The sequence below is a fragment of the Nannospalax galili genome, unplaced genomic scaffold (genome assembly GCF_000622305.1).
Source record: "Nannospalax galili isolate Female #2095 unplaced genomic scaffold, S.galili_v1.0 scaffold91, whole genome shotgun sequence".
NCBI lineage: Eukaryota > Metazoa > Chordata > Mammalia > Rodentia > Spalacidae > Nannospalax > Nannospalax galili.
Window position 1 is genome coordinate 2,252,438 of NW_008332583.1, and position 11,602 is coordinate 2,264,039.

General features: G+C 42.2%; 1 protein-coding gene across 3 annotated transcripts in view; it reads right to left on the reverse strand.

The window, feature by feature from the left end:
- Ptprg (protein tyrosine phosphatase receptor type G) overlaps positions 1-11,602 on the reverse strand; it is a 766,544-nt gene that overhangs the window by 380,377 nt on the left and 374,565 nt on the right. Inside the window, exon 1 of one of the 3 annotated variants that reach the window (XM_029560833.1) lies at positions 323-353. The exons of the other annotated variants lie outside the window; for them this stretch is intronic. The gene's annotated coding sequence lies outside the window, so the exon portion shown is untranslated. Of the gene's footprint in view, positions 1-322; positions 354-11,602 lie in introns of those variants that run through there. 3 annotated transcript variants of the gene reach the window in all.

The window sequence follows — 11,602 nt, forward strand, 5'->3', positions numbered from 1 at the left end:
AAGAAGCCACAGAAGGGAAGCACATTAAAGCTTTGATAAACATCAATCATTCAGATATGGTAACTACAGAGAAAAGAAATTTAAATGCAAAAGGAAAGTAGTTTTAAAACCTTTACCCAGATAAGATAGGCAACTTCAAATGAAGTCTTAGAACAGTAGGAAACCTGATGTCCAGAGAGAAAGAAAAGGTGCTTTTATAGTTTTAAGTTCCCAGTCACCACAATTCTACTGTCAGATAATTCACTGAAGAGGGGGCGGGGTGGGGACAAGGAAAAGAGAAACCCAAGATCCCGATGCAAGATTGTGTCTCCTTGTTACTTACAGCCTCCTAAAAACTTCTTGGCAGCACCAGGAATCTGTCAGAAAGGGTGAAAAATTGTACTTAATAGATAATTTTAAGACTTTACTCCAAAGATGTTAATAAATACACCAGAGTTGGGACTTGGAAGTGGCACTAGCAGGGCCGTGAGCACAGTGTTCTCTTTTTGCCGTCACCTGTTACAAATCTAAAACTGTCATCACTCTGCCTGCCTGTTTCTTGCCTCTAAAATAAGCAATAAGCTGTGAAAATGTTTCCAAGCCTCAAAGAAGAGAACAGAGAACGTTTAAAGAATGGTTGCTCCAGCTGCCTCCATCAAAGGCAAGTTGGCTTTACATTTCTAAAGATTGGTGCTGGATAATGGAAACCCCATCAGCTTTCAATCCTTAGCAAGTGTTTCAAAGGGCTTCTCCACCTCCATATCTGATAACCAAGGTCTAGGGACTAACTGGCCCGAAACCTGGGCTTCACTGGCTAGAGGGCTATAACTGGTAAGGTTCAGGATGTGAAAGACCACAGCAAACCCCACAAAAGCCAGCATAGTTCAAAAAGACGGACTGCTGCAGCACTGCAACCAGGGTCACTATGAAAAGACCAGTTGCTATGACATTAAAAGGAACAGGCAGGGAAGCCAACCAGGTTAGTACATCCAGTTACTTCCCCTGGCTAGACTGACATGTAAGAAAGTCATGCCTCAATCAGGATAGGATCCTACAAAGAATGCGTCTATCCAGCAAAGCCTTCAGCGGCTGAACTTGTGATTCCACACAGATCTAAATGGCACAGCAACAGTACACTACAGAGAAGCTGATTTCTATTTTAGCTTATAGCATCTGAGAGCTGCCTGGGAAGAAAATTTTGTCTGCCTGGTCACTGAATTTGCAAGAGAAGATTTCTGGTTTGCTTTTTTTGTTGTTATTGTTGTTTTTTTAATCTCCCTTACTAGGGACTGAACCCAGGAACTTAAAAAATGTTAGACAAGCCTGAGCTGTATCTCCAGAATTTTTACTTTAATTTCTGAGACAGAATACAAATTACTCTGTAGCCCAGGAGGTATGTCATCTTGTGATCATCCTACCTTAACCTCCCAAGTACTTGGAACCATAGGCCTATTCTACTGGACCTGGATTAAGAACATCTATCTATCTATCTATCTATCTATCTATCTATCTATCTATCTATCTATCTACCTATCTGTCTGTCTATCTATCTATCTATCTATCTATCTATCTATCTATCTATCTATCTATCTATCTATCTATCTATCTCTACCTATCTATCTTCTATCTATCTATCTATCTATCTATCTATCTATCTATCTATCTATCATCTCTCTATCTTATCTGTCTATCTGCCTATCTATCTATCATCTATCTGTCATCCATCCATCCATCCACCCATCCACCCATCCATCCATCCATCCATCCATCCATCCATCCATCCATCCATCCATCTGAGATAGGGTCTCTTGAAGATCAGGGAAGCCTCAAACTTACTGTATAGTTGAAGCTGGCTTTCAACTCGATCCTTCTGCCTTAGCTGACAAGTGCCAGGATCACATATGTGTTAGCAGGCCCAGACTGAGAACATTTCTTTATTCTTTTATAAATGATTTTTTATTACAATTTTTTGTTTATTATTTTTTGAGTATAGGTGTGGGTGTACTGTGTAAAAGTTAGAGGACAACTTGTGGGAGTCAGTTCTCTCCTTCCACCATGTAGGTCCAGGGCATTGAACCTTGGTGTTAAGTGCTACTGTCTACAGAGCCATCTCATCCTCCCACTAAAAGCATTTCTTTGCTTTAAGGTTCCTTGGTTTTTGCTTCCCTTGAAGGGGAGAAGGGAGACAGACAGGGTCTCTTGCAGCACAGGCTGCCTCAAACACACTATATATCTGAGGACGGTCTTCAACTCCCAAATCTCCTGCCTTAGTCTCTAGGTGCTGGCTGGGATCATAGAGGTATGCCACCACACCTGGTTCTGAAAGAGAAATATAAGTCACTTTTCTATTCTTCAATGATCAATTGGTTTCCAAAGCGAATCTCCTGTTGGTTAGTGTGGCTTTTTTAAGGAGATGTTTTCATAGTGATTGCTTTTGATGAAATAAAACCACAGAAGGTAGTTCTTCCTCATTATGGTTCTGGTCACATAGCTCATTCCTCAGCTATAAATAACAAAGTTTCCACAAGCAGAAGGTAAGGCTCTGATAAACAACCAGAATCTTCCACACCATTAAAACGAAGTGGAATGCAATGGATTATCTCCATTTCACAGAAGACAAATTAAGGACAACCCATGGCAGCATGAATAGAACTCAGAGCTCAGCAGAAGTGATGCTGAACAGTTCAGAGCACTGGCTGCTCTTGCTGAGAGTTGGGGTTCTGTTCCCAGCACCCACATGGCAGCTAACAATGGTCTATAACTACAGTTCCAGGGGACTGCCCTCTCTGGCCTCTGCAGGGACTACTACCACATGATGCACACATCTACATGCAGGCAAAACACTCAAACACACAGAGCTCAGAGTTCCAATGGAAGCCAGCCTTGAACAACACACAGGTCCTGCTGTGGCTTTCCCACGGGGTTCTGGAAAGTGTGTGTGTGTGTGTGTGTGTGTGTGTGTGTGTGTGTGTGTGAGAGAGAGAGAGAGAGAGAGAGAGAGAGAGAGAGAGAGAGAGAGAGAGAGCGTGGGGCATTCACTTCCAATTTTCTAGCTTTCATTTATTTAATGTGGACAGCCATAGCCCATCAAGGACAAACTTCAAGGTTGAAACAGAGCACAGTGATTGCTCAAGATTAATTCTGTAATTGTACCACCTGGAACAGAATCTATCCTGAAAAGGAATCTCGGGAACACAGCCTGCCTCTCTCACCACCCATGTTCTGAAGGACAGTAATGGGATCTGTTCAACATGAGTGTTAATTATTCTTCATGAAATGTTTAGAAGAGTTCCCAGGACAGACTGTTGGTGAAGGTGGCTGATACAAAAACAGTTCTAAGACATACACAGATAAAAATCTTCTCCATGGACGTGGGCCATTAGCAAATATGCAGAAGGGATACTTAAAAGGCGAGGGCTCCTGACCATGAGAATATAAAAAGCTGCATTTGGACTGATGGTATGTGTCTTTAAACCCAGTACTTGGGAGGCAGAGACAGAGGCAGGGGGATCTCTTATGAGTTTGAGGCCAACCCGATCTATACAGCTAGTTTCAGGTCAGTCAGGGATACAACACAACACAAAACACAAAACCAGAGGTGGGAGGGGGTAAAATATGAAACACTACACATCCCCAGCATGCTAAGGGAGCAGAAGAATGCCCCAGAAACTAACTCCCATCATACCTCACTGCTTACGAGGGCTTCTCCAATGTCCAGAGAAGGATCTGGCAGTCATTACTTCACATTTACTGACAATATGTATTCCACACTTGCCATGGAACAGGGCGTGTGTATCCACTCTCCATGACACTCAGAATGAAGCTAATGTCAAGAACTTCTAAAAGACAGGGTATCTATCAACAGCACACAAGACACATTGCTCTCTGTCCGTCTGTTACTTGGGAAGCTAAAAAGCTGTGCTTCCTGCTGAACATCACACTCAAAAGAAAAATGAGCAAACTGGAATGTGTTCAGAGGTGAGAGACAGGACGGGGGAAGGACCTGGGTTTACAGAAGTGTACACCACTTACCGGGAATGTGGGTGCTGGGCCTGGAAGTAGGGGAGGTGGAGGAAGGGTATTGCAGAGGCCAGCTGTCTTTAAACCAAGTAAAGCACATATGTGGGAAGGAGGGGGACGGGTGTTCTGTAAGCCCACAGAACAGAATGAACTAGAGGGAGGTGAGATCAGGATTTGTCTGGATTTCCACACTCAAGAAGCCTCAAAGATGAGAGGGGCTGTCATTGCATCCATTTATGTGAAAGACTTCATGTATCCATCCATGAGATGCTGCCACTCACTTGAGCACCAGGTACAAGACAGTCAATAGGACAAACTGACCCTGGTGAGAAGACTATAGAACATGCTAGTTCAAGAACCTTGGAATGTGACCTGCACTAATGGCTAACAAGGGTGGAGACTACATTTCCCAGCTGCCCTTGTGGTGTGCACGTGCATGTGCATGTGATGACATTTTAAGAGCAGGAAGAGCAATTGTTCGTAGAATGGGAAATATAGGCTACTTTGTGTCTTCCAGCTGGGTAGAAGGCAGTCGTGGGACAAGGGTCTGAGACAAAGTAAAAAGAGGACTCTCGATCTCCAACGCCACCACTAACGCAACTCTGAATCGCTTGTAGATGATTATATAAGAATAAAAGTCACCATACTATATAAGGCATTTGGGTTTTGTTACAGCAGGTAAATTAGATCCCAAATATACATTCACAGGACAGAATGTATTATCTTGTGAATGAAATCTACATTTAAAAAAAGTACCAGTGGGGGCTGGAGAGATGGCTCAGCAGTTAAGAACACCAACTGTTCTTGCAGAAGACCCGGGTTTGAATCCCAGCACCCACATGGCAGCTAACAACTGTCCTTAACTCCAGTTCCAGGGAATCTGACAGCCTCTTCTGTCCTCCTCGGGCATTGCATAACATGGGTACACTTACCTACCTACATGCAGGCAATACACACATACACATAATAATAACATAAAATATTTTTTAAGAAAGTACAAGTTCTAAAACAGTTGTAAAAACATAATGCACTCTGCAGGTTACTAAAATATCCACCTACTGGAGCATTCCACCACTGATTGAAAGCAAGGTCACTGCTGCTAATTCACGTACTCATACACACCCCTACATATGCATATGCATAATTAAATATGTTGAGAGCTTACAGTTAAGAGTAATACCTTTCTTGCTCGATTTATAACTTCTATACATATCCCTCCTTCCATTGAGAATTCAAACACCCAGTAGAAGATGAAAAATGTTCTCAGAAAACAAGGTAACTACAACTGTATCTTTGAGCCCATAAACTAGGCAAACAACACAGGTGAAGGAATGAAAGACTGGGCTTGGATGACCCACATGTGGCTCGCTTGCAGAGACCAAACTGACTTTCCCTGTGCTTGATGGCAAAGACATCTAATGGGGTGAGTTTCTACAGTGGAGACTATTTTCAAACTTGCTGATTTACTGATTATATGTTTGATATAAATGCCAAAGAAAGAAAAGAATGGTATCATTGAGGAGACAAGAAATCAATTAGATGATCTCCTCATTTCCCGCTGTGAAGTACAGAATCTAAACGATATTCTAGAACATATAAGTGATAGGAAGGAAAGACTAGAAGAGGGCTGGGGGGTGTAGCTCAGTGGTAGAGCATTCGCCTAGCATGCACAAGGCTCTGGGTTCCAACCATGGGAGGGAGGGAGGGAGGGAGGGAGGGGGAGGGAGGACAGAGGGAAAGGGAAGGGAGAGGAAGGAAAAGAGGGTTGGAGGGAGAGGAAAACAATGGGCTACTGTTACCAGTGTCAGTGGGAACCAAAGTTTGCTAATTTCAGATGATCTTTCTCTTTTCCAAACATTGATTGTGTCCAAGTAGAGTTACAGAAATGACACAGTAACAACCAATTAATGGAAACCGTAATAAGCAGCCAAAATTTCTGCTATGATTTATGTACATCAAAGACTGTTTAGACTCTCATTTTATCCCCAACCTGTGAATTTTAGAGAAGAAAGAGATTACTGGAATCATTCATTCATAACTTATTTTTATTTTTTGAGACAGGGATTATATAGGCTGGACAGGCCTCAAACTCCACATGTAGCAGAGGATGACCTTGAATTCCTGATTCCCCAGCCTACAGGGGAGCTGAGGTGACAGACTAGCACCATCCAACATTTCTTTATCATTCATAGCATGCTTAATGAGTGTCTACCAGATAATAAGAACAATTACTAAAGATAAGGTCTCTATCTTCAAAGACCTACATTCTATCCATAGAAGGTATCCTAGCAACATTATAACTGGAAACAAAGCTTAAAGATTTTATTTATTAGTGCAACATTTTAACCTGACATTGAAGAGAGAAAACATGCTTCCATGTAGACCAAGGCACCACTATATCCTCCTGTCTTACAACTCTCCTGTATATATATATATATATATATATAGTTTCTGGGACCCCAATTATAGGATTATAGAAGTGGCTGTACTCAAACAATTTTGCTTGTCGGACCACAATCCTCAGCCATATGGGTTTCTTAATTGGCAGTCGCTTTCCAGACATCCAACATAGCCACTCTGGACCTTACCATTGGTAGCTAAAAGTAAAATCGTAATTGGAGCGGGTGGTTTCTTCTCTCCCTAGTCTAGCCTTCTGTTGGATTTGAGGCACAGCCTGCCTCCCAAGTCTTGACCTGAAAATCCAAAGGGTACACCAATCAAGATAAAAAGCCAGGGGCAGGGCATGGGAGCTGCGCCTTGAATCACTTCCCTGGGAGGCAGATACAGGAGGATTTCTTGCTGGCTAGCCAAGTTAGGAAAATTGGCAAGCTCTGGATTCAGTCAGAGACTGTGTTTCAAAAAACTAAGGTGGAGAGCGGCTGAAAAAGAGAACTGAAGCCAACCACCGGCTTCCAGGTGTGTTTGTGCACTACACCCCTCAAAACACTGTTCAGTGTGCAAAGGCAATTTAAAATCAGCTTGATTCCTCTCTCTCTCTCTCTCTCTCTCTCTCTCTCTCTCTCTCTCTCTGCATGTGCATTTGATGGTGATTAACGAAGAAAGCCACAAGTAGCCAAAAGGTAAAGAAAGAGAGACTGCAGAGTACATGTCCCTGGATAGGACTCCTGTAGAGGAGTCCTGAACCTTAGCCACCCAAGGTTCAGGGACTACTGAGGAAGATGACGTGGAAAGACTGTAAGAGCCAGGGATGGTGGATGACCACAAGGACACAGTTTTCTGGGCGGCTGGGAACTTGCTCATATGAACTTACAGCAATGGTGGCAGCATGCACGAGACCCCATGCAAGATCAAATCAGACAAAAATCCAGCACAGAAGTGGGGAAGTTGGTGAAAAGCCCCAACCTTAGCTAAGGAACTACTGCGGACTGATCACTGCGGGATATGGGAGAGTCAGTCTTCTTTAAAGGAGTGATGTTAGAAAGCTGACCAGGCTCCAGTGGATAGGCACACCAAGGGCCATTTGGGACACAAACTTGAGTTGCCAGGCCCCACATATATGTCAACAACCTAGCAGGGGGCTATGGGAGGTACAGACAGGGGATGAGGTCTAAATAAGATAAAGATCCTCTGTGCAAAATGCACAAAACATCAATTAAATTAAAAAAATATATACTGGGACTGGAGAGATGGCTCAGCAGTTAAAGGCAGTGGTTGCTCTTGCAGAGTTACCCAAGTTTGGTTCCCAGCACCCACATGTTAGCTAACAACCATCAATAACTCCAACTCCAGGAGATTCAATGCCCTCTTCTAACCTCCTTGGGCATTGTACGACATGGGTGCACATATATACATACATACATACATACATACATACATAGAGGCAAAACATTAATACACATAAAGTAAAAGTAAAAATAAAATATAAATAAATCAATAAATGAAATACTGTCTGGTTTCCCAAGGCAGCTTAAAACCAGCTCGAGTTCTTTGCTTTTACACACACACACACACACACACACACACACACATATAAATGAAAGGTAAGCAAAAGTAACTAATGAGCTCAAGAATAAAAAAAGTGGGTTCCTGTGCGGCTGGAGAGATGGCTCAGTAGTTAAGAACACAGGCTGCTCTTGTGGACGACCCTGATTTGGTTCTCTGCACCTACATGATGGCTCACAACTGTTCATAACTCCAGTTCCATGTATCTGACTCCCTCTTCCGGCCTCTGGAGGCATTGCACACATGTGGTGCTCTTATATACATGCAGAGAAAATACTCATACACATGGGCATGGTGGTGGTGCCCACCTTTAATCCCAGTACTCAGGAGGCAGAGGCAAGTGGATCTTTGAGAAATTAAGGACAGCCAGGTCTATATAGTGAGTTCCAGGTCAGCTGGGGCCACAGGGAGAGACTGTCTCCTAATTAATTAATTAATTAATTACAATAATTTAATTAAAATTTTTATATGAGTTCCCAATCCACTTTTTTCTTTATTCTCCAAATTCTTCCAGTATAATGAACCTCTGGGTTTCCTTCCTCACCTGTAACCTGAGAACACTGCACATGATTATAATACTATAACGATGGTTTCCAGGCTGTGATGACAGAACCACACAGAATAGGAACTCAGTAAATGGTATGTCTGTCTATCCGACCCTTTTAAAGGCCAAAGTCGAAGGCACTTGGTCAGTTCCTACAGGGAAGCTTATAATATATTTAAATATTCAAATTCTCCTACATCTTTCTTTTAGTTAAGATGCCCGAGGCTGCCAGAAATAATCACACTATTTGTGATGCTATGTTTATGCAATAGAAATGAAATGGAATTTTATGGTCTGCTGTGCTACCAACCATGATGCACACAGTGTGATAATTCTGCACAGTGCTGCAGAAGAAAACTCTGTGCTATATCTAGGGTAAAGATGCAGCTCCCCCAAACCCCAGACCGCAAAGCTGGACCAAGCCAGTTCCTCATCAATGGGCCTATTACATAGGATGAATGGCACTGACAGAAATGATCTTATTCACTTAAAAAAATAAAAAAATCATTTTGAGAGGGGAAAGTGTTTCCAACAAACCTCACATGGTTTAAATTGAAAAGTTAAAAAAAAAAAAATACAAGGGCTGGAGAGATGGCTCACCAGTTAAGAGCACTGACTGCTCTTGCAGAGGACCAGGATTTGGTTCCCAGCACCCACATGGCAGCTAACAAACATCGGTAACTCCAGTTTTAGGGGATCCAAAGCCCTCTTCTAGCCTCTGTGAGCACTGCAGGACATACCAGGTGTACTTACAAACATGCAGGCAAAACACCCATACACATAAAATAAAAATAAATATTTACCCAGCATGGGTCATGCCTTCTTTTCCTAGCCTTCCACAGATTGTATACTTTAGCCCTCCCCAAATCCAGGAGGCCATGTGTGATTAGGATCAAATTACATACAGTTGGCTGGGCAGAGTGGCTGGATAATCCAGTGAGGGTCCAGTGACATTGCTTGGCCCTCCTTTAATGAATGAGCACAGCAGTCTTGTGATGATGTTTAGTGCAGGGTAAAGGCTATCCGGTGTGCACACCCTCAGGTCATATATACACCTCAGCATACATACACCTCTGTTGTCTCGAAGCCTTTGAGAGGGAACTGACACTGATTCTAACTATTCCAACAGCTATCAAAACACCTGAAAGCAAATCCTGACTCCATCACTCTAGACTCCAGCCTTGGAAGACAAAAGAAAAATGAGGAGGAACCCAATAGAGGGATACTTTTGGAAGTCCTTGTCAAGAAACTCCAATGGACTCTCATATGAACACTTGAAAATTGCCCTGACTCTTTTCTAGTTCCCCCGTCTAGAACTTGTAATGCTAATTACTCTTGACTTTACTTCTCCTTCATATCTCCTATTCACGAGATAAGAGATAAGAGTTATGTAATTTGAGACCCACTGAAGGGGGCCTCCAATCACCTCACCCTTTGTCCCTGTTCAGCATGGAAGAAGCCAGAGCGGACTGCATCCCTATCCCCTATTGGCAACCTCTTCAGAGGATGGCGTGATAAGAACAGGAGGTAGGAACTGGCTAGGCAGTTAGGGTAAAAAGACCACAAATAGCCAGTTTCTTGACTAAAACTCCCAATGTCCTTGGGCCTCTTAGCAACATACTCTGTTCCAAAGGCCAAAAATGTCAAAAGTATTCGGGAGCTTGTATCTAATCCTTAAAAGATTGTAGTGTTATCTCAAAAAGACAAAAAAAAAAGAGAAGATTTTAGGGTTACCTCTTCAGAGGGGGGAATGTCAGACCCTGTCTCAAAAAGACCAAAAAAAAGAAAATACAAATGGCACATAACTGACATATTTGGGAGTAAAATAAGTGTTGCTGGATTATAAGAAAGAAACATAAGCATAGAAAAATTATATTTCGGGGCTGGAGAGATGGCTCAGCAGTTAAGAACACTGACTGTTCTTGCAGAAGACCTGGGTTCGAATCCCAGCACCCATATGGCAGCTAACAACTGTCCATAACTCCAGTTCCAGGGGTCCGACAGCTTCTTCTGTCCTCCCCGGGCATTGCATGACACAGGTGCACTTACTTACATGCAGGCATAACACTCATACACATAAATAATGAAATAATAATAAAATACACATAAAATAAATACATAATAAAAATAACAAATAAAATATTTTTTAAAAAAGAAAAATGATATTTCACAAAGGAGCTTAAAAATAACTTTAGGTGCAATGGTCTTAATCAGTATCAAAGATGAGATTTGCTGTAGTGTCTACCCTGCCCCTTGCAAGGATTATCACTGAATAATGAAAATATGGGGGGTGGGGGGTGAGAAGATAGCTCATTGGATAAGAGCACGTACTCTGCAAGCATGAGGACCCGAGCTCAAATCCCCAGCAATGTGTAAGAAGCTAGGCACAGTCACAGTGCCTCTAATCCCGGCACTGGGGGACAGAGACAAGCAGATCCTGTGAGTTCACCAGCCAGCCTAACAGAAATGGCAAGCTTCCTACTCAACAATCTGTCTCCAGGCAATAAGGAAGGCAGAGTGGTAGAGCAAGATAGCAGACACCCTGCTCTGGCTCTGCATGGGTGAGCATGGGCATCCTCATATGCATCATCACACACTAAGTCCATAAGCACACACACACAAAAGTCCGCAACAAACAATTAAAATATGATCATCATTCTAGACCAATTTCCTAGCATTGGGGGGTACCTGGTATTCTATTTTTAACCTATCAGGAAGTAAACAGCTTTAACTCCATTGTTAGTGTGACTTTACTTAAAAAAAAAAAAAAAAAAAAAATTTTATAACCTCAACTTAATCATGAAAAAGCATTGCAAAATCCAGGGTCAGGGACAGTCTTCAAAATAATTAAACAACGTCCTTCACATTGGATCAAGGTCAAGAAATACGAAAAGACTAATAAGAGTTTGAAGACTAAGGAATCCTGATGAGCAAAACTGACAGAATAAGATGTGTGATTCTCAATTGATTCCTGAACCAATCCAGGACATTAGTTTAAAAAAATATTTTTTTTTTAATTGGCAAAAATAAGAGCATTATACCAGCACTACACCAACATCAATGCGCTGGTTCAACTACTGTACTATGTTGGTGTAA